General features: G+C 52.0%; 1 long non-coding RNA gene across 2 annotated transcripts; it reads right to left on the bottom strand.

The window, feature by feature from the left end:
* Window positions 1-10,184: 10,184 nt before the first annotated feature.
* LOC112950405 lies at window positions 10,185-22,210 on the bottom strand. Of its 2 annotated transcripts, none has more exons than XR_003250002.1 (3): window positions 22,143-22,210; window positions 11,580-11,651; window positions 10,185-10,553 (listed from the first exon to the last, which is right to left on the bottom strand). It is a non-coding gene; the product is annotated as an uncharacterized LOC112950405 (long non-coding RNA). The 2 variants fall into 2 exon arrangements; XR_003250003.1 differs by lacking the exon at window positions 22,143-22,210 and adding an exon at window positions 13,375-13,436.
* Window positions 22,211-22,668: the final 458 nt, after the last annotated feature.

Here is a 22,668-nt window from a genome sequence, read left to right on the forward strand (position 1 = left end):
ACCATAGGGCAGGGAGAAGCCGCCAGATCTGGTTCTACTGAACTCAAATCTGGGTTGAAGCATTTCCTTTTCCTGGCAGAAGGAGGTGACCGTGGGACATGCTGGAGGCTGCGATGAAGTGGCCTGTTGAACCCATAGGTGCCTCGGGGACTGCCGTGCTCCGACGTGTCCCTCCGTGCGAGCCCTGCCAAGCCGAGCCCGGCTCCACCGGGGCAGCTGCTTCCTTTGCAAGAAAGGAATTAAAAAAGCCGGGAGCCCAGCGCCGAGCGGAGCCCGCGGCTTATGTAAGAGCTGGCAGCGGAGGCAGCCACGCGGAAGCGCGGCGCGCTTGCAGCGGGGCGCAATCAKCTTTGATTTCGCTTGTTTGCTCAGCAGCTTTCATGTGGCGGGGGCGCGGGATTCCTGCATGCTGAACTCCGCTGTTTCTCCTGGCAGGATAAACAGGACATAAAACAAAGGCCCGAGGCAGCGCTCGCCTCCGAGGTGCGGCGCAGGGGAGGGAGCTAGGCAGGGGAGGGAGCTGGGCACCCGTCCCCCTTGGCCAGGGGGCCTGCACACGCTGCTCCCTGACATCTGGGCTCTTTATTTTTAACCTCCTTTTTTTGGGTAATTTCAGCCCTGTCTTGCCATGGCGCTGGATGTCTGTCAGCGGCAGAGGGCAATGGTGCTGAGCTCAGCTATTTCCCAACATGGAATTAGCTAATCCCCCTCCCCAAGGACGGGGCTGGGGGCTGGTGTCCCCAGCCCAGCAGCAGGATGAGCTGGGACCAGCTCCCCGGCGTTTCCCCAGGCCGTGATTTCTGCACCCGAGCTTTGCACGAGGCGAGGGGAGGCGGCGGCCTTGCAGACACGCGCCATCCTGAGCCCCCGGCTCACACGCGATGAGCTTTGCCCGTGAAAAAACGGTGGAAATGCCGAGCCGTGGAGCGCAGGCATTGCTGCTGTGGCACTAACCCTGGGCCGGGGGCTCCCGAAATGCAGGGAACACGTTGGCGGCTGGAGGGGACACGTGCCCGGGGGGAGGCAGCGCTGGGCCACGCTCCTCTGCCCACCTGCGGCCTGAGGGCGACGCGAGAGCCACGTGCAGGGGTGATTATCCAAACTTCTTGGCCTAGCGTTTTGCGARTGCCGGTTTTCTCATCGGTTTCCCACCCTGGGCTTGACGGGCTGGAAATACCGCARGGGCAGCCCTTTTTCTGTTGTTTTTCCCCCTGTGCTGTTTGCGCCTTTCCGCTTCCGCTGCTGGCCAAGACGCAGGAGCCCGGCACAGCCCCGCGGAGCAGGGAAAAGCTCCCTGGGCCCCAGAGAGCACCCATGGGCCGTCCCGTCCCACGGAGAGCAAAGGGAGCCTTTCCGCAGCGTTGGCGCCGAGGGCCCGAGCTCGAAAGCAGGAGAGGATCAAAGCTTCCTAAACACCCGGGGCACTTGGCCCGGGAGGTTTTGTTCCAGCTATTTATAGCAGTGGGGCCAACCGAGTTCAGCGTCGGAGGCAAACTTTTCCGAGGTGGGGGGATGTTGGGTTTGGGGTTGGAATTCAGCCAGGGCCGTTTCTAACAGCAGTTGACTACTCCCCTTAGGTATGCGTTGCTCTCCACGACACACCGACAACAAACCCACAGAGAAGTGCCTGGCTGATGCCGTCAAGATTGAGGCAAAAACGCCAATTGGCTGCAAACGGGAACGCGAGAGTTTCCAAACAGCAAAGTCGTAGCTTTTGAAAGTGAAAACTCTTCTTATCGGCTTTTTTTTTTTAATATCCTCCAGTCAACATCCTTCAACTGCCAAAAAAAAACCCCAACAACAACAACAAAAAAAACCCCACCACCAACAAAAAAAACTCCTTTACGAGGGGAAAGCTCACAGTGATTTTGGGAGAAGTCTAAGATAAAGTCTTGAAGCATATGGCATATTTACAAAATGAAGGATAGAGGGGTGGAAATATCTGATCTTTTAATCTCAAAGATGAATTTTTGGTATGAATTCAGAATAATGCACTGCTTTTCTGGGCTACAGTTTATAGGCAAAGGCAGACTTGAACTCTGAATGAGCAGCCCAACTGACTAACTTGTGATATAAATAGAACTGCATCAGGGTTTACACTGTGSTTCTTCCAGAGCGGGAAAGTGGATGTTCTGATTTTCTGGTGCCTATGAGTAGATTGAGCTAATGGTGTTCATTAACTGCAAGGGGGATGAGCTGTGTGGTTTTGGTGGGCACCAACTCTTTTTGCATGCTTAGATCCACTCTCTTGGGTTAAGACACATTCTCTAGGCTATAAAAATACCTCTCTGATTACAAGCAGCTTCCCAAGGTACAGCCAGTTTTCTAACGATTCTGTATTAGCACCTAATATAGGAAAGGGTGCAATGAGGTTGGGAGGTAATTATAATCAGTGTGATGAAGAGAACGGTCTGAGGGATGGGGCTCTGCAGATGGTGGGTTTGGCAGCAGGGCAGCACCTAACCTGGGTGGGCTGTTATGGTGGGTGATGTTACGCTCTTCACCGGTGGTGTGGGCTTTCTGTGCAGCAATCCTTGCTGTAGGATCCAGGTAGTGTCTTAATCAACACAGTTAACCTTTATCACGCGTTTGCCTTGGTTTATTTGCAGAGGAAGAAATGTCATAGCTGGAAGGTTTCCTATCATCTCATACCCGCCCCCATGAAAGTCTCTCCAGTGCAGACAGAGTCTATCCTTGTGGTGGATGGTTGGACGGCGCCAGAGAAGCCAGGTTGTTCCCATTGAGGAAGCATTGTTGCGTGCAAATGCTTGAATGGATTTTGAAGTAAGAAATAATAATCTGGAGGTGGCTGGAATGTGCAATAGAGGCTGGTCTGATTTGTTAAAACAGATTGCATCCAACTGCTTGGTAYTGCCTGGTGACCTGTGGTGGATTTCACCTCATTTGGGTATCAGTGGAGCATTTGGGTAGGATGGTCTGAAGGAAGTTATTTATGCACCTGAATAGGCTTCGGCCTGGCAAAGGACCAGGACTAATTATAGAGCAGGTGGTCATGGACTCTGCTGCTAGAGGAGGTGTCATGCCAAAGGGGAGGGCTCTTCTRAGTTTCCCAAGTATCAGCAGTGGAGTCTTTCTTGTCTGATAGTTTTATGAATGATACAGAAATGTAGGAGAGCAACTGTAACGTGTGCATGAGGCTGGAAAGTATCAAAAATAAAGAGGAGGTTATAGGTTTTGCAAAAAGAGGAATGGATGACCTGGAAGAGAGGAAGGATGGCAGTCAGATGAAGCTCAGCAGCAGAAAACACAAGATWTTTGAGCTTGTAAACAACAACTGAAGGTAAGATAGGACCACTTTATTGTCTGCAGAGAAGGGTCTTGGGCTATTGTCTGATCATACAGAGACTATGAGCCACTCACTGCAGACATGGGAAGGGAAATAAATTTTCACGATGCTCTCATGGCAAAGCCTGTCCATTTCTGTTAAGTCGGTGCAAGCTCTGCTAAGATCTCTGCTGCAATGGCAAACCTGATCATCCTTTCTTAGGAAATGCCAGACTGGAGCAAGTGCTGAGCAAGCAGATGATGAGGTGAATGGAGAGCTGTGCTTGGGCCCGAGTGCTGCAAGCCTCTTTTCTGCTGAGTTTTCTTAAACACGCATGATTCCAGCCACAGCTGGGGGGGCAGGTGACCTGAAGCACTAGAGGGGCCTGGAGACATTTCGCTCTTTGAGACAGTCTCAGGGCTAGTGCTGAGTTTCATTGTTCTGGGAGAACTTAATCTGGACACAGCTTAATTCTCCAGATTAATTACTCAGCAACTTTCCATTACTGCTAAAACTCAATTTTAAATTAGAGTAGATCTCCAGTATCCCACTAGGAGCTGGCCAAGAGGTGGGACAGAATGGCTTTTGCAGTTTGGCCTGTGTTTATGTCACGGGCAGGTGACCAGTGACCATTCAGGAGGTTTCTGCACCTGAGCACCGAGTCCTCCATTGCCCTTGCTGTAAAGATCCCYTTTGGCCAGACCTTCTCTGCATGTGGGAGAAGGTCAATGCTGGGACATTTGTCTCTGAGTTGTAGGACGCAATAGCAGTTGTCTTTGCACGAGTGGCAGAGATGTGCAGGATATCCTTCCCCATGATAGCTATGGCTTGACCAAGGTGAGCTGGACCTACCTTTGTCTACAAGCACCCCTGCTTTGAGCCTGTTTCTACCTCCAAGTGAACGTGTCCAAGTAAAACAAGTCCTGACCACTTGGAGGGTGAAATAGGTGTGAGGATCAGGTATAGCTGTTCTTCTCCAAGCTTAGTTTTTCAAGACAGTGACCACAGACTCTTGTTTCTACTGTGAGTACCACTTACCTCAGGCAGAAGAAAATGTTCTCCTCCTTTTTGCTCCTAATGATGATGACTATTCATCTTTCAATCCGTGTGTGTCCTTACTATGAAAGACCATTCATTTGCTTGGTGCTAATGCTCCCAACTCTGGTCTTGGGAAGAGTACAGAAGCCAACTGGACAGGCATTTGTTTTGCTGAGAAACTGTTCRTTCTGCAATTAACACACAAAATGCCTGCTGCTGTGGCTGAAAAGAGGTTTTAATTAAAATCATTGGTATTGGCCAGACTGGGAAGTGAACAAGAGGTGGGAAGAAGGCCCAAGTCCATCTCCTGGGTCAGCCCAGGAGACTTCCCACTGAGATGAGGCTGCCCAGAAGGCAGAGCCCACTTTTTAATGGTGTGAGCTGTTTTTCCTTCCTTGAGTGACCTGCCCGATGGTTGATTGCAAGCTGATAGGAGCACAGATACCGCCAACCAAAAGTTGGGACAGGTCCACAGGTTATTTAAGTCCTAATGAGGAACCATGAATAGAAGTCTCAGATCACTTGCAAATCAAAAACACCTCGCCCTCTCCTCTAATGAGCACAGCTCTTGAAGAGCCTTTGTGTTGGATCTTGCTTGGCTTTCAGAGGTGCCCAAGGCTGCATCTTTGAGTCTCGTCTCCAAGTGGCACTGGGCAGGCTGCTGCGTCACCTTGCTGTCCCCTCTGCATAGGTGACCTCCGAGAAGGTCGCTCCATCAGCTGGACTCGCTGTGCAGGTGATGCCTGCAGGCAAGTCAAGTAGCAGAGAGGCCTGAACATCCCTTCTGGGAAATCAYGGGTTCCTTGGATCTTCTGGAGTTGCAGAATAAAGCCACTGGCAGAGCCTGCATGTTTTTTCCAGGTGGGATTTTCCCTTGTGGGTGCTGTGTCTCTCCATTCACTTATCTGGGAAATGCTGGACCCTGGGCAAATAGGCACTTTTTCTTTCCCCTTCTTTTTCCCAAGCCTCTGCGTGGGATCATTTCATGTTTCAGAACAGGCACATCCAAAAGTGCATGTGGTTTCCCAGGAATGCTGTAGCTACAAGGTGCTCTAATTAAGTGAGTGTCTGCTTCCTTTATAAAATTCCATTCAATTAATGTAAGAGTCATGTAATAAGCTCCAGGAAACTGGAAATACTGYGGGTTCCTATGTTGTTCACATGGAATGAATCATACTTGTTTAGATGGCAGCCAGGCCCATGGGTCTATTTATATTTCCTCTGCAGAGGACAGGGTGGTGGATTTTCTGTTTTGTCTTCTAATGAGCAAGCAAATTTCAGAAATCAGACAAGCTAAAYGGATGCCATCAGAAAAGCTAAACGGATGCCAGCCCCACAACTTGTCCCTTGAAGGACAAAACCCAGGTTCTTGGCAGCCTGAGTTATCCGGTAACATGACATGGGGGCCCCAAAGCTGTGCAGATGCCCTTCAAAATATGGGTTTTGTTTGTGTTTTAAGAAAAAAAACCCAAAGTTAAATAACTTCTGGGGGGATCAAGGTCTCACTTATTTTGAGCCTTAACTCCCCTGTACTTCTTTCTGCATAGCACAGGCTCTGATCGGAGGTACCCGGCAGCCAGTCCCTTGCGCAGGAGGATGGAGCAGAGACCTGGCATGGGGATCTGGGAAAGGATTTGTCTTTTTCGCTTGGGTCCTGGCCTAGACAAATCAATTGGCTTTTACAAGTTTAAGGAAAAAAAAAAAATCCTTTCCTGCTGCCACTGAAGTTTTTGTCTGCTGCTGTAGGGTTTAATTTCATGCTCTCGAGCTCTGTGGGAGCGCTGAGCGCCTTTGAAGTTTCCCAGCCGGYAGTGGTGAAGGAGGGAGAGAACATCAAGGTGAACCAAGGCCCTTCAGCACGGCCAAGGTTTGCCAGGCATGCAAAAGGTTGGTGTAAAACGCCTGTTCAGGGGTTTGGTATGGACTGCTATGCCACAGCAGCACTTGCAGACCCTCGAGGCTGTGGGGCAGCCCCTGAGCACCAGTATTTTAGCTTTGGAGATCCCGCCAAGGAGGGCTGTGTTTCCCCTGTGTTTCGGTGGCATTTCCACTTACAAAGCCTTTGTATTTTATTGTTTATTCTATTTTTTCCCCCCCTTCTCTCCGCATCGCCGCTGCGTTCCCGCGGCGCATCCCGGCCTGGCGCAGGGCCGCCGAGGTGCCCGGCCGCCCGCCGCGACCAGGACTCTGCTTCCTGCTCCCTCCCCGCCCGCACAATGGGGACATTCAGCCCCGTGCTCATTCCCTCCGGGAGCGGGAGAGGGCGGGAGAGGAGCCCCCGCTCTCTCCCCCCGATCGCCGTCTCCCAAAGAGCGACGGCGGGAGACAAAGCGGCGGGCGCCGTGTCCCAGCGCGCCGGCGGAGGCGAGCTGGAATCCGGCATCACAAAACGAGCCCTGTGCCCGCTGCCCGCACGGGCGCGCGTGCCCCCCCTCCCTCCGGCTCCCAAAAAATCTCCCGATCTGCCCGGCAACGCCGGAGCGGGCTCCCTAGCCCAGGGCCAATCCGCGCGCTGCCAGCGGGCCGCTCCAGCCCGCGCGGCCTCGCTCGGGTTGCAGGGAACGGCATGTTTTCGGCCTCGCTGCCGCTCCGCTTCATCCCCCGCCGTTGCTTGTTTTACTCCGGGCCCGAGGGGAGGTGCGGGTCCGGGTTTGGACGAGGCCTGCGCTCTCACAATAACGAGGGTGGAAAGGAGGTGTTCGTGCCTGTTCCTGTGGTGTTTTCCTCCTCTTTGTCTCCCCGTTTTTCCTCTTTGCTTGCAGCAGCTGCCGGCTTTTGCAGAGCAGGAGGCTGGGCTAGTGCCAACGGAGCGCTCCTAAAGCACTCGGAGGTGATGAAGAGGAGCAGTCAGTTTGGCCGCACTCTGCTGCTCTCATGAACTGCCCCAGAAAATGTCTGGTGGAGGGGCTGGTGGGGAGAAAAGCATCTTGCAGGCAGCGTTTCTGGGGTTGGAAGTGAAGGACCTCAGTGATTTCCCCGTGCAGCTCTGTGCATCTCCCTCAGCACCTCAACCCCAACCGTTCGTTCCCTTGCCTTTCGCAGTTGCTGCAGCAGGAGCATCGGAGATCAGGACATCCCAGGGCAGCTTTCCTGCAGACCTGATTCTGTTGGGATCCCGCGGGGCATTGCTGGGCAATGGGAGTGCTGTTTCCCATGGCTGTGCTGAGCCAGAGCCTTGCATGATCTTCCTTCTGTARGGGCGGGCAGCACCAACAAGGGGCTGTGTATATGGGTGCATTGATGTTATTCCTTGAARTGGGCCTCTCTTCCTCCTGTTTCTCCTGTGTCCTGCTTCCCTAACTCATTCCTCAGCATCTCCCCCTCTTGTTGACTCCATCAAGTTATATCCGAGCACACAGTATCTGCCCTTAAAAGCACGTACCTTGGGTGGATAATCCAAACCAGCCACTGCTTGCTAGTTCTGCACCCTTAAGAGCACAAAGCCAAAAGAGGGGCCTATGAGGCTTCAAAMCCCCAGATTTTTTAGCACTTACAGCCTTTTTTGAAGCACAGCTGTGGCGATGATGCCTATCAGGTAACCAAAGAGCAGAGATGGGGTGAAAAGTAGAACTATGGAGGCGACTGCTGTCAGAGGGGTGAAGGGCAGACCCCGTCTTTATGTGGATGATGTGAGATAAGAGAAATGTTTGTACAGCAGCTTCCCAGCTTGGCTGGCCGAGGGCTGCATACTCTGCTGCAGTGGGCACCCTATAGCGGGGCATGAGTGCACTGTGGGGATCCAGATGATCAACAGTGACTTTCACATCATTTCTCAAATCTCAAGAGGAGATTTCCATGGTGGATTGGCTTGGTTTTCTTTGCAGCAAAGATAATCTTCCCCTCCTCCCCTACTCCTGAATGCCCCGGCCTTTCACCAAGTAGCCAAGTCGACATGAAATACACCCTCATTTCCTGGGCCTCCTCTTCCCAGCCCTGCTCGGGACAGAGGAGCAATATAGCATCTGCAATATAGCCTCTCTGCTCTGCATCTTCACGCAGCAAGTGGACACTGTGGATGWCAGCTCATCCTCACCCCGGGTCCCTTGCAAAGCCACGCGGTAGCTGGACAAGCAGCCTTGAGCCCTGGCCTTGCTGCAGTGACCTTCTCTGGACGTTGCTCGCTGCTCCTCCAACGATGGGCCCGCAAGGACCCACGTGGCTCTAGGCCCAGCTCTTGCCTGTGGAGGATGTGTGGGGCTGGGCCCATGCTCCTCTGGGTACAGGACTGTCCAGTTTGGGAACACAAGGAGCAGTGGATTTATTAAATCCCGGGGAGGAAGGATGTAGGGACTGCAGGACATGCCTCATGAAAGGGTTTTGTTGTTGTTGTTGTTGTTGTTTTTTTAAGTAAGCTGGTATTTTTTTTCAACTTCTAGTCCTTCACACTTCTAATCCTTTGCACTTCATTAAGCTATCTTTCCCACCACTGCTTCAATTCAAAACCACTGTAGTACAAGTTATAAACTGCTGCCGCTGGTCCCATAATTCCCATTTTGGGAATATCCTCCTGGTTCTCATCTTTCGCCCTAGACACTCAGACATGAGCTAACCTGGGCATGACAGGAGGATCAGGGAGGGTAACGAGGTTACGAGGAGTGTGGCCTTTGGGAGTGACAAGCTGGACAGGACTGAGGAGGGGCAGCTGGTTATGGAGCGGGATATAGTCCAGGGATCAAGCACCATGGCTGGGTACCAAAGTGGGAGGAGGGGAGAAAGTGGGCATGTGTGTCAGCATGGGAACACATTTATTGCCTCTTCCGGGCTGCTTTACATTCAAAATTCATGGAACAACCTCTCTTCCGGCAGTGTTTCCCAGACTGTGAGGATGACCCTGGCAAAGGGCATGCGGAGAACTTCTCACAGCCCTTTCAGCAGCCTGTCTGACGGGAGCTTCTGCTCTGATCTCTCTGTTGCTCTCGTCCCTCCTGTTTGCTTTTCCCATGTTGTGAAGCCAGCCCAGGACTATGCTCCAGGATTTTCTCCCACAAATTTGTTAGAATGGTTAAAAAAAAAAAAAAAAAAAAAAGAGAGAGAAAATGTGGCCAGTGCTGCAACCCAGGAATGTCCATGCCTTAAGGAGGCACTTCAAGTGTTCATCATCCYTGGGAGTATGTAGATACCTATGGAAGGGTCTATGCCCAAGCCTGCTGACCCCCTGCATCCCCAGGAATTCTTGGCTAGCCTCTCCCCAGCCTCCTTTCCAGGAATGGGGGCAGTGGGGGTGGCTGGGGACACTGCCTCTCCCCAGCTGTCCTGCAACAGGAGCCCCCCCGACAACTGCCAGCTCTGGCGCTTCTCCAGCCCTGTCCTCCACCGAAATACAGCAGAGCCAGCAGCAGTTTTCAGCCCAGCAAAGAGGGTCTGGCAAGCAGAAACGTTTCCCACCGCTGCAGGAAGGGGACGTTTGGCACTTGACCAAGCCTGTGAACAGAGCAGCGAGGTGCCAGTTTTGGGGGTGGCAGAGGAACTTCAGGGCCAGGCTCTCAAGGGGCTTTAGGTACAGACAAGCACCCGTGGGAGCTTTCAGGAGGCTCTCAGCCTCCCCCTGATCCCTCATGGACATCAGCTCCAAACCGTGGTCCCGGGCTCACAGTTCCCCACTGTTGTGCATGCACAACAGCCCTGCTYTCTTCCCGGTCTCCTTCACCCATCTTTGCCCTCAGACTGCCAGGGGAAGARTCAAAGCTTCCAAACAGAGCCACTCTTGATGCAGTTAAGAGCATGTGCTTCCATGGTCAGGAACGGTCACGCTGCTTCGTGGTGGTCAGGCTTGCATGCCTGTGCTCGCAACGCTACGGAGGGCTGGATGCTAAATCTCCTTTGGCYGGATGCCAAACTAGCTGAGCACTGCAATTCCTCCCCAGCAGCTTCTCTCTTCCTGGGCCAAGGGCTTCAYCCACTTTCCCTGCCCATCCCAGTACCGATTCCTCCCAGTACATGGGCATATCACCTGCTGGGGAAAATCACAGCGYGGCAGGAGTGGCCGCTGCCAGTTCCTGTCTCATGAAGCTACCACGTGCGGGTGGCGAGGAGCAGCAAGCTGAGCCCTAAAGGGAGGAAGGAAGCCAGAAATCCGGGGCAGAACGGTCACCATAAATCAGGTTGCTTCATGTCAGTGTTCGCGGGCCTAGTGAGGGTCTGTCATTACTTCTCTGATGAAGGGTGGCATCTCCTTGCAGGCAGGAGCCTTAGCACGAGCTGAGGCGGGAGACAGGGGCAAGCACAGACCCTAGGAGGGAGATAAGTAGCAGAAGGACAATTAGGGTTGGAAAGCAACTGCTGCCTGCAGTACCCCTCCCGCTCCGCTCTGTGCCTATCAGCCTCCTGCTTCTTGCAGAAAAAGAAAGGGGCTTTGAAACACCCATTTGTGAGCTCTTTGTCCCCATTCCCGGTGTCATCTGATCGCTCTTCTAGGAATCCATGCTTAGGCGGGTTATATAAAGGGAAGAAACAACTTCCCAGTAAGAAGCCCACATGATGAGTGGAGCGTGCCAGGGAGGCACCAGCTGGGCATTTTTGTGAATCCCAAGCGGCTAACGAGCTCGGATGGGTACATGGCAGGGCACAATTGCTTCAAAAGGAGCACTCTGCTCTGGTCACGTACAGGCAACCCCTGCACTGCAAAACTGGCCAGTGAGAACTTTACCCAGGTGGGTACAGACCCATACAAGTTTCCCGTTAACCTCTCTAGGAACCAGTTTAAGGGGACAGTCATCCAGTCATACTCCATCTTCACCACTGCAGAACTTCACCCATCCATCTTCAATCAACAGTGTATTATATATATAAAAAAAATAGAAATCACAGCTTAGATCTCTGCTCTGGCATCAGGCTGGATGAGGATCTTCATTGTTCACTGCCAGTAAGAACAGAGCAGAACTTTCCTTCTGTGTCCTGTTTGGAGTCATTACAAATCCTCGTCCACAGTGAGCTAATCTGATGGATTAGTGATTATATTTAACTGGATTAGAGGACTATTACTGCAGTTACTGTTACTGTTTTGCAGCGGTCACATTTATAGGGACGCAGAGTCAGGTTACAACTTTAAGGACTGCAGCCCTGGGTCTTGTAAATGAAATTAGCCCAGATAAACCAAAGCTGAACAGCTCATCCCAAACCTCACCCAATGCTGCTCTCATTTCCAGCACGGTTTTATGGATCCTCTCTGCAGGACAGTGTTTTAGCACAGCATTTACATCAACACCCCACCGCCGTGCACCCTAGGAGAAATGCTTGTGTTTGATAGAAAACTTACCTGGGGAAACAAGGCCTGAAACCCTTCTGCCTGAAGAGGGGGTAGTTCACAAGGCCATCAGTCCCTGCAAGCCTGGGCGGTGGAAAAAAGAAATCTTCATTTTATTATTGCTGGAAACAACCAAGGATTTAGCAATGGATTTAGCTACCTTGGGTGCTGTCTCCCATCACTTCCCTACAGCCAAGCTGATGAAGTTTGGGCTTGGTAACTGGGCAGTGACTTGGGCTGAAGCCTGGCTCAGCTGCCTGGCTCGAGGGCTGTGATGGGCAGCAGAAGCCCAGCTGGAAGCAGTGCCCCCAAGCATCAATGCTGCTGCCAGTACCCTGCAGCCTCCTCATTAACAGCCTGGAGGACGGCACCCAACGCTCCCTCTGCACATAGCAAAGGATGCAAAGTTAGGAGGCTGATGTGCAAAGCTGCAGCAGGTCCCTGCCGCCGGAGCTGGGGTCACGCTGTCCCCTCCGCGCCACCCGAGCCGCCGTGTGCCAGCGCAGTGCTAGCGTTGCCCGCAGACTGCCCTGCAGCAGGCACACACACGCATGCCTGCGCACATAGCGCAAAAAGGCAAACAAATGCAGCCCTCCAGCCCCACCGCTCCGCTCCTCCTTCAGGAGGATGTTTTCCTTCGTGGAGCTGTTGATACAGGAGCAGCCGAGAGGCACTGAGCTGTAGCAGTCAGTGAAACTCAGCCGAGCTGGCAGACTCGGCTTCCTCAAGCCCTCACATGCCGGATGCGAATTAAAAGGCACAACATCTGTCCTCAGCTGGGCGAGTTTTCTTGCACGCTCTAGGTTTGCACGGGAGAGAGCAAAAGCCCCCGTGCACCCCATGCCCCACTGCGAGCAGCATCTCCCCATGGCAGGGTCCCACAGGCGCCGGTGCAGGGGCTGCCTCCCATGTGCTAAAGAGGCCAGGGAGCCCCAGATAAGAGCTTGTGAGCTAACGATGAAGTCCGGTGCATGGACTAAAAATAAAGCAATGGCAGACGAAAAAATAAATCACTTACTGGAGCCCAAGGCAGGAAGCCTGAGACGGGAGTATCCAGGGCGCTAAATCTGCCTGAAAGCCCCTGATTTGTGATCTGACCCCGGCCCCRCTAATTGAGCTCCTGGGCCCCTGCTCACCTGCCTGGAAGACTGGCTAGAATGGAAAGCAGGGCGTCAAGGCCGAGTGCAGCCTGTCCCTTGGCAGATAAATGCCCAGGGGCCGAGGCAGTCGGCTGTGCTTGCAGAGAGCTTGGCTTTCTGCTCTCGCTGAGCTGTGGGAGCCGCAGCCGGGGCTGCTGGCTGCACAGTCGTGTGCTCTGCACAGTCCCACTGCGGTGCTTGGGTGCTGGGGAGCTGCAGAGACCACTCATGGTGTCTCTCCCAGGGCTCCGAGCTCTCAAATCAAACCCCAGCTCTCTCCTGTCCGTGTTTTAGCCCTGCACCCCATGGCCGTCCCCCAGGTCATGCAGGGCCCGCAAGGCACGGGGATGGATGGATATCTACATGCATTCACTGGCAGTGCCTTTTACACTGAGGTCCTGCAGCTCCGGGAGCTTTAGCAAGGCAACTTTGGCATGTCATGAGCCCAACCAAGCAAGCCAGGTTGGTCATCCTGCTCTCTTTGGAAAGCAGTGAGCTGAAGCCACGAAGGGAGGGCAGAAGGCAAAGGCAGGGGAGAGCGCTAGGGGAAGCAGTGCATGTACATGGAAAGTGATAAAGCAATGGGAGAGGCAAAAGAAGGAAAAGAGGTGTAGCACTCTGACTTCACGAGCAGGCAGAGCAGGGGCTTGAAGGACTGTTTTCCTCACCCTTTAGGGAGGGGAGCATCATGGCCAAGTGGAAAACTGGAGCAATGGGTCTCCCAGTCCTTCCTCTGCCCTCGGGGTCTTTCCTGGGAGAGCAAAACACTGCACTCGCCTTGTCTGTCTCGTTGGGAAGGTTATGAGGAGCTGGTCCAAAGAGCTAGTCCACAGCTGCCCACAGGCATCCAGAGAGAGGGATCACCCGTAGACGGTGTTACGTGAACACGACAGAGCAAGTGTTACTCAACGGAGGGCCACCCTGCCTTGCACTTTTCCAATATTTGCGTCATGTCCTTGGTGCTAGGGTCACGCAGTCGCTCTCTAGCCACGGTCAGTTGTTACCTGTCCCCAAGTGAACTATGTAATGCAAAAAAAAAAAAAAAAAAAAGGAAGTTTCTTTAAAGGATTTTGTAGTCACCGTCACTCTCCATGCGAGAGATCTTTCCCTCTCGGCTCCTGAACCTATGCCATCCCCTTCCCTCTTATGTTTTGAGGGGCTTGAGGGTGGTATCTGAAAGCCTAGCCAGGGTGCCCAGGTTTGGGGGGGTGTCTAGCCCTCTGGGTAGGTGCAAATATTGCCTTCTTCCCAACCAGCTCCTTCTCCAGGTGACGGGAGGTCGTATATTTAGCTGATGAAATAAACCTTCTGGAGAACCAGCCTGACCTCAGTGACGGTAAAGAGCACAGCAAATGTCTGTAGCTGTCTGCCAGGCGCAAGATTTTACCTGTTGGCAATGTTGGCATTTGGCACCTCTCAGRGATATGTGCTAAGTTGTTGCCTGTAGGAAGGACTGCTCAAAGTGCAACTAGAAAATAGTCGGAGAAGGAGGGCAATTCCTTGCCAAAGACTACAGGAACATGTTTGGTACAAGGTTACACAGAGCTGTTTGGAAATTGTGCTGCAAGAAGGGRAAAAAAAAATCTTATTATTAACATCTACTGCAAAATAACGGTACCAATTTACTTGGTTCCCTGAAGAGAAAAGCATAAAGGATAAAAACTCCATCAGGAAGAGTTATAACTGCATCCTTCTCCTTTGCATTTTTCGCAAGGGATTCAGCAGCAGGCGCAGAATGTCCTTTTGCTTCGGCTCTGTTGCTTTTCTGCGGCTCCAGCAGGAGGAACAAGCTGCAACTGATTACACCGCGCACTTGCAAACGCCGAGGAATGGCGCAGAGATGAGAAGCAGAAAAAAAAAATGCTCATTTTGTGTTTTTCTAAATGCCTGCCAGAGATGCATCTGCTCTTCTGACAATGGAGCGTGAGCCTAGATATCTGGCTATTGGAGGAGATGAGAAGAATTTGAATGTTTCTTGCCACGTGCAGGAAGAGCGAGTGAGTATCTACCCCTACAGCCTCTCTGATTATAAAACTGATGCTCATGTGCATTGACTGCTGTTTAAAGGACACAAATGTGTGCATATATATATAGATTTATGTATATCTATGTATATATGTGTGTGTGCATATACGTGTGTCTGTACATATGTGCGTATATATGCCTCTGTTTGTATGTATGTGTGTTCAGCTGCCCTGAATGGTATGAAACGCACATGTTTATCTTAAGAAGTCTATAGTATGTGCCATTGCCTGTGGTGTGCACATAAATTCTCCCCACTTCTCTCTCTTATATGCCCTGAGATCCCATATTCTCCCTGCTTTTATACAATCCTTGGAGATCGGGTGTCATTCCAAATACATCTCTTATCTTCCTGCTTTCCCGCTCCCTTGCTTGGCCATGGTGGGCAAGAAATTGATTCCCTTCCTCTTAAGTTTCCTTTAGGTGTTTGAAGACCTTTGCCCCTCTGCCCCTTCTCCTGCAGGCTCTGCCTTTGCAAGCTTTGCTCTCTAGCTGAGAGTSTGTCACAGAAGTGAGAAGGACGGAGAGCTAGAGGGAAGAGCATGAGCAAATGCAGTCCTCTGTGGCACCCTGGATGCACCTGGGGTCRTGGGGAAATTGCTGAGGAAAGCTCTGCGAGGGCATCACCCCCCTTCCAGAGGATGTGCTAGGTACCCAGAGAGTGGGTACCAGTCTAAACCTATGTATGTGAAGCCAGAGTAGGGCCTTGTGGCATGGCCCAGCCGTATACCCCGTGCTGGGACTTGCTGGCAGCACTTTGGGAGGTCTGCTCGATAGGGACATTCGTCTGCAGCGACTTTCTGCTAATGGTAAAGGAGACATGCCGAGGGCTGGACAGAAGGAGGCATTATAAGGAGAATATGTAACTGGGAGGCAAGTGGGAGGGGTCGATGTATTATGCCATGTATTTCAAATTGAATCAAAAATGCAGTGTGAAAACACAACAGCATTTAATCAAGAGGATTTTAATGTGAACACAACAGCATTTAATCAAGAGGATTTTCATGTGCTCCTAAGCCCTGCTGTGCTCTGGTTTGGCCTGGGGGAAGGCACAGAGTTGAGTCCTTTAGGAGAAGTGTGAAGAGCAATATAACTTAATCTCAGCTTACGGGCAGCAATTAGCTGCTCGGGCATGTTCACTCCTCCTGCCCGCAGGGCAGGCGGCGGCGGGGCCCTCCTGGCTGCTTTTCAGATAAGAGGCTGCAGGAGGTGCCTCCCTGCAGGAACAAGTTGCATCTCCTTGGCTTGCAAAAGAGCCACCAGCCTCCTGGCCCTCTCTAACCCCAGAGCACGTGGGTTTGAAGATGTCAGGCACACTGGCACAACTCTTTGCCCTGGCCTGCTCAGTTTCTCTGCTCTCTGGCACTGCTCTATTTTTCACAAGGGATCCTGCTATCCCCGAGCTAGCAAAGAGATGGCTGGGCATTTCTTTGRAGCACTTCAAAATTCCAGATTTTGAAATTTCCAAATTTCAATCCGATTTCCAAAATGCTGCCCCTTGCCAGACTGCCCAAGTCCAGAAGAGGGCAGGGTGAGTTACCATGCAAGCCAGCACACTTTAAAAATAATTATTATTTCCTGACCATGTGGTGGACCATGTGGTGCCATTATTTCTAGGCAAGGCCCCAGCAGATGGGTTCTGCCTTTTCCATAGTCCTTCTTGCTTTGGGAGCTTCAAACCCCTTGGTAGAGCCGTAAAGCAGCTTGTTTTGCAACTTTCTGTCCCGTTCCAGCCCAGGCTGATCCTCCAGAGCAGGGGCATGAACAGACACTTTGCTTACACAGCGTTCCTGGGGCTGTGCCACCATAGATGGTTTTTTTTTCTTTTCTAGAGCCAATATGTACCCAGCAGGGTGGAGAAAATACCTTGCACTAATCGAAGGATCCCCTGCAAGAACAGCTGCCCTTCCAGGAACTCGGGCAGCGAAGTCTGCTCCCAAGCCACCGAACCTCGAGGGCTGTGGAGCACCTGGGCAATGGGCACAAGGACCCTGGGGCCGCACCAGCCGTGTGGGTGGGCAATGGGGACGGTGGCTTTCTTCAGAAATAACATCCTTCCCTTCCCTCTRGTCTCATTTGGCATCGAGCTGAGCGTAGCCTGTTAATTTTTAACCTGCTGGACAGGAACAAGCTTGTGGGCGCTGTCACAGAAGTGTCACCCAAAGGCCGTGTCAGCACGGGGGACAGCAGCGGGAGGCTCTGTGGTCACCTCCTCGCCCCGGCCTGGCCAGCAGCACGTGGCTCTCTCRCTTCTCCCTTAGGCCTCAGGACCGGGTCGTGGTGGAGCAGCTCGGCCAGTGGTGATGCATCCATTGGAAAAGACGCTGTGGCCAAAATTTATAAGAACTTTGCTTTTGAGAACTTTTATAAGAACGAAGGAAAGGGCAGTGTGCAGCTAAGCAGACACTGAAGGCAGCAGTGTTTCTCCTTTTGCAATGGCACGTGCTGCTTTCTCTCCAGTTCCACACCAATAAAATAAAATCTAAAAGGCAGAACAGGAGCACCCAAGCCTGCGCAGCCGGCAAGCGGCAGCAGAGCATGTCTTCATCCCCCTGAAGGCCAAGGTGATGCTGCTCTTTGCCGAGGTAGATGCCCGTTACGTTGTGCCAAGTATTGGCAAGAACCAAGCTAACCTTAGAACCTAAGAACCTAACCTAAGGTTAAGGTTCTAACACATGGCATGGGCCAGGTGTTTTTACCTCCATAGGCACCTTTGGCTCTTGGACATCACCCATGGGAGGATCCAGGCCCAGCAGCCCAAGCAGGCTTAGGGATTGCAGAGATGGTTTATGCTGCGCTTCTCAGACCACAGTGGCTTACCTAACGAGGGAAAAGTACTGTTTTCTTGTAAGCAAACAAAGCTTGACTTTATTGCCTCTAAAGTGCAGCTAGCCCAAACAGTGGCAAAAGGGCAAACACTGATAGTGCCCGGAACATTTTGAGCTGTGCAAACAGGGAGGGAGGTGGAGGTGCGTGTGTTGAAATGATGGCCTGAGGGGGCTGCCCACTGGGGCGGGTGGCAAGAGAGGTCCTGGCCCTGGTGCCCCGCGCTCACCCTGCTGCCACCGCTGCCGCAGTGGAGGCTCTCCCCACTTGCCTCAATTTTCCCGTAGGAGAGGGCAGTGCGGGAGTTTCTGCTGAGCGCAGGCTCTGGGAAGAAGTGACGCACGTGGGCACACGAGGAGTGACTTTGCCTTCTCGATAGACCCAACCTTGGAGGCCAAAGGCAACAAAGGATTGGAGTAAAATGTGTCAGGCAAGTAAGCGAGGGTGTTTTCTCAGTGTGTCTTTGCTGGGTGATGCTCCTGAGCCCCAAGAGAGCCGCAGAGCTGGAGCACATCACGAGCTGCAGGCACATCCCTGGCTGCAGCATTCATGGAAGAGGCCCCGAGAAACCCACCTACAACACCTGCAGTGCCTGTATTTCTTCTGCAGTTCTCCTCAGCTCAGCTGCATCCCCACAGCCAACTGAGCTTCCCAATAGTCGGATGTTGCACGGGAAGCGAGGGGCATTTCAAAGCAAGCTGTTATTCTGAGGCAGCTGCTTCTTTCTCCCCTTTTGCTCACCCCAAACATTTACCTTCCTCACAAAGCCACAGAGAGCCTGCCGGAGCTCCTGCTTTTCCACCGTGAGCAAGGTTAGACCCCAAACCCTGYCCCACCAAGGGATCTTCTGCAGCCTACAGCTGCATCCTGCCCCCTGGGCTCTCTAAGCTGTCAGGCCTAAAAATTCACGACTCCCTGTGGAGCAGGGAAGCTATTTGAGAGGCTTCAAAACTGCAGCAGCCTGAATGACTTCCAGAGGCCTGCATTAAGTTATGCAGGCATCTGGCTACACAGGTATAAGACATAAAAGCACTCCTTGAATATAGTTTCTGTGCGTTTTCCCACAGCTACATTTCTTCCCAGTGATCCCAGGGTGTGCAGAAATAATGTCCTTCGAAGAACCTGGCTTGGGAGGGGTAGGATTTCTTTTTTTCTGTTGTATTTTCAGTATGTTGCACACACATAGTGCCCATGAGTCTGCCCTTTTTCGCATCCCACCACCACCTTGTCCCTAGCACTGGCACCCTCCTTGGGGCAGGCAGGACAGCCTGGTAGCCTGCAGCAGGTGATGCCCAGGCCCRTGCTCAGGGTTTGGTCAGGATCAGGATAGGTTTGTGGAAAGCCATGTCTGGATCTCCCAAGCGCTCTGCACCACGGTCGGGYGAATGCATCACACGCCAAAGTGTCACAGGGGCTACACAAGTGCCCAGGAATTTGGGCAGCCAAAGGGGGCACCTCAACTCAGGGACTCGAGCAGTCTTGTTGCTTTGGCACTATCTGGAAACATGAAATACCTCTCCAAGCCTCTGTGCTCATTTGTTATTCAGTGCTAAAGAAATCTGCACCATTCTCTTGTCATGCTCTGCATCCCAGAGGATAATTGATGCTAACGTCATTTCATTTTGGTCCAGCTGCCGCGCTCAAGAACAGATGTTTTATTGTTCAAACTAAGCACGAGAAAAACCCCAAAGCAACAACAACAACAAAAAACGCTAATTTTTGTTTGCAGTGAGGTTAGCCACGGCTTCCCTCCCCAGAAATGTGTGGAGCGAGAAGAGCAGCCCCAGGGAAGACCCCGGCCTCCTGGAGAGGCAAGATTTATGTACCTAGCTAAGTGTGCTCCTGACACACGGTGCAAACTCAGCCCCACAGGTTTCTGACAGGAGGACAAGTCCCACTGCTCTTTCCCTGAACTGAGTTGCTGCCCTCAGGTGCRATGCACAATTAATGGTCTTCACATCTGCTCAAGGGCAAAAAGCCCTTTTGTTGTTTGYAGAGAGGAGCACAGCACTTGCTTAAGAGCAAAGACCCACATCCTGCATGAGGAGTGGGCAAAAACAGGCGCCTCGTTCCCTGCACAACCAAAGCAGAAGGCGAGAGCTGCACAAGGATCCCCCGACACCTCCCAGTGTGATACACACTTGTCATTACTGCTGGCAGCGTAATGCACTTCCTCCCTAATCCACATGAACAGGGTGGTACAGAGGGGTAACCAAAGCCTTTGGATTTTAATTTGCATTGCAGCAAATGCATTGCAGCATGTAGAAATGGAGAGAGGGCAAAAGTCAATCTGAGGCCCTCTTGCAAACACCGGGTTAGAGCAGGTGGCAAGGCCCAGCCAGCTTCAGACACGGAGCAGGGATGCACCTATAGGTGCCGAGCTTGGAAGGAGATGGAGGAGGGTCATGGAAAATATTTACTCCATGAGGTCAGTGCACCCTTTGCTTCTCTTTGTAGAGGACTTTGAACACGGGAGGGCAGATGTTTCCTGCATGGATAAAAGGCACAAGTGGAAGAGTTTGTGCAGAAATAAAAGCTGGTGGCTGTGCCTTTGCTGGTAGGGGAAACAGCCTGTTACGGAAAATAGGATGAGTGTCCGAAAAGAAGGTCTAGAAAAAAATAAGTGGAGTAGTCTGGAACAAAGCCATTGCCTGGGAGGTGTAAGCAAAGGACACATTTGGGGGCATACACTGCCCTAAGGTTAGCCTTGCTGACACCTAACAAGCTGCTTCTCCCCTCATCCTGGAGACACTGAAGTGCTKCTTTGCTTCATTGCCAAGAAGCCCGGAACCAGCTCTGACAGCAGTCTGGAAATTTTCCTTTCCAAGGGATAGAAGGAAGGAAAAAAACGGTTAAAAAGAAAACCTTTCAAAATTATAAAAATAATGCTGAACCGTGGCATGATCGCTGCAGCTGTCAAAAGAGTAACGGGCTAATGAGACATCAAAAAGTGCATGGGAAGAAGCGGCAGTCTCTCAGTGATGCAAAGCCTACAAACCTGCCACGCAGCAGCCTGGACAGCCAGAGGCTGCTTCATGTTTCTGATAAAAGCAGCAGTGCTCTACGTCTCCCGTGCTCCTTCTCCTCAGGTCCAGCTGCTCTCATGCAGGGCTCATCACAATCTTTTAGGTTCAAGCCCTAATTTGAACATTATCAAACCTCACTTCTCCTGTGCAGGAATGGTTCTTGGTGAGGTGAGATTTCAGATCAAAGCAGCTGCTCCCTGCACAAGTGTGCGTGTATATGTACCATACAGATAAAGAAGGGAGAACAGAAAAATTTGCAAACAGTGGGCAAAGAAATTTGGAAGGGGCCCCTATATCAAAGAGTCGAAAAAGATTCACAGTTGACAAAAATTACTAGGTCCTGCAGAGCTAGGAGAAAGACAGTCATCACAGACGGGTGGGATGGCAAGGTACCACTGGATGCTTGGACCACCCGAGCCCAGTGACTCCAGTCTTTCAGGCACTCGCTTCAGGGAAAACTGTCTCTTGTAGGGTCACCGGCAAATGCAGAGCAAGGTTTTTCACAAGGAGCACCTCTGGAATGATGCCTCTCAGCATGCCTCGTCCTAATAACCRAACCAAATTGGTTGCCTTGAAGCTAAGGTCAGACCTTCTCTGCTCTTCCTGGAAGCAACTGTTTGTTACAGTTTCCAGCTGAGTCAGCATCTCAGGGGACGGTTTCTCCCTTTATTTCAAGCCTTGCTGTTGCTGGCTTGGACGCGATGCTTTTTTTGCTACAGCCGCAGCACAACAGGCTGTGAGGCCATCACCCCTTCTAAGTCCAAGCGGGTGGACAGGCCCCAGTCCCAGGCAGATTTCCCAGCAATGAGACTGCTTTCAGCAGCACCATCAGTGGTGACTCAAGATGTGCGACTCCTGCCTGCCTGAGTCACTGTCAAACCCCAGCCCTGTCTGGATGTTACAAGACACTTGGCTGCTGGAGATGAGSTCTGTACAGGGTGGTGTTGCGCTGCTGGTGAAACAACCTCCACACATTACACCCAGGAGCTGCTGGTGGTTCAGGAGTGAGTAGTGACTGATGATGGTTACTCTACAGCTGATCAAGCCCTTTGGGACTCAGTCCACTGGCCGGTCAAACTGACTGCCACTGTCCTGGTTCAGCCCAAATTGGGAGCCCGCCCAAACTCCGACATGTCCTTCTCTGGCTACTGGAGAAAGGAATCAGCAGGAGGCCTTTATGAAAGAGCTCAGATGTGAAGACCACGCCAACACTGCAAAGAGTTCAAGAGGAGATGTGCTATGCCATTTTAATCCCCCCACACATTCCTTTTTGCTAGCTTTCCTCCCTTCCTTTCCTTTTGACTCACCACATTGCCAACTCATTGGTCTGTCAAGCCAGCTCTGGCCTCCTCCTCACTGTATTTGAGCTTTCTGCTCTTCCCTGCTTTGTACTTCTCTTGGGTGGGTGACCATAGAGAGCAGCTAGAGAAAAACCCATCACAGCCCCTCAGATCTCATTCTCTCCAGTTTAAAATATGTGAGCACGCTGATGCAGTTGGTCCAACTACAGGTGGGGACCTCTCCTCCTCCCGTTTGCAAGCTTTGCTCTTGTGCCATCTTACCTTATCCAAAGTGCCATAATTCAAATGTTTCCACTGAGGTCATAGGCCTTTCCAGAAGGCCTGCCACTGCCAGGGATGTGATCCAATGCTGCTGCTCATGCAGGAGATATTAAGCAGCACTATTCCTAGCAACCATGCAGCTCTGCAGCGTGAAGCCTTCCAGGGAAGAGAGCAGGCAGCAGTCCTAGGTCTCTCTCCTAGAGGTCTGGATGGTCTAGGCCAGAGCCAGGATCTGCTCTGCCTGCAGAGGCCATTTCAATATCTCTGCTGTGGCTCTGAAATACTCTTTATTTGACCTCTGTGCTATGCAAAGTACCTGAGGGCCCTGAAACCGGAGCCTCACATCCAACAACACTGCAGCCTCAGCCCAGCCATGTCCCTTGCTCTTGGYCCAGGGTTTCCAGGCCCAGATAAGTAGGGCAAATAGCGGAGCTAAAGACGGCTCTGCACTACTGGGCAGCAAAGGCACAACAGGTCTAGGTCACATCCACACCAGTGAAGGAGTAAGGCCAGGGGATGTTCAGGY

The sequence above is a fragment of the Nothoprocta perdicaria genome, unplaced genomic scaffold (assembly GCF_003342845.1).
Source record: "Nothoprocta perdicaria isolate Ctin4 unplaced genomic scaffold, notPer1 scaffold_318, whole genome shotgun sequence".
NCBI classification, from domain to species: Eukaryota; Metazoa; Chordata; class Aves; order Tinamiformes; family Tinamidae; genus Nothoprocta; species Nothoprocta perdicaria.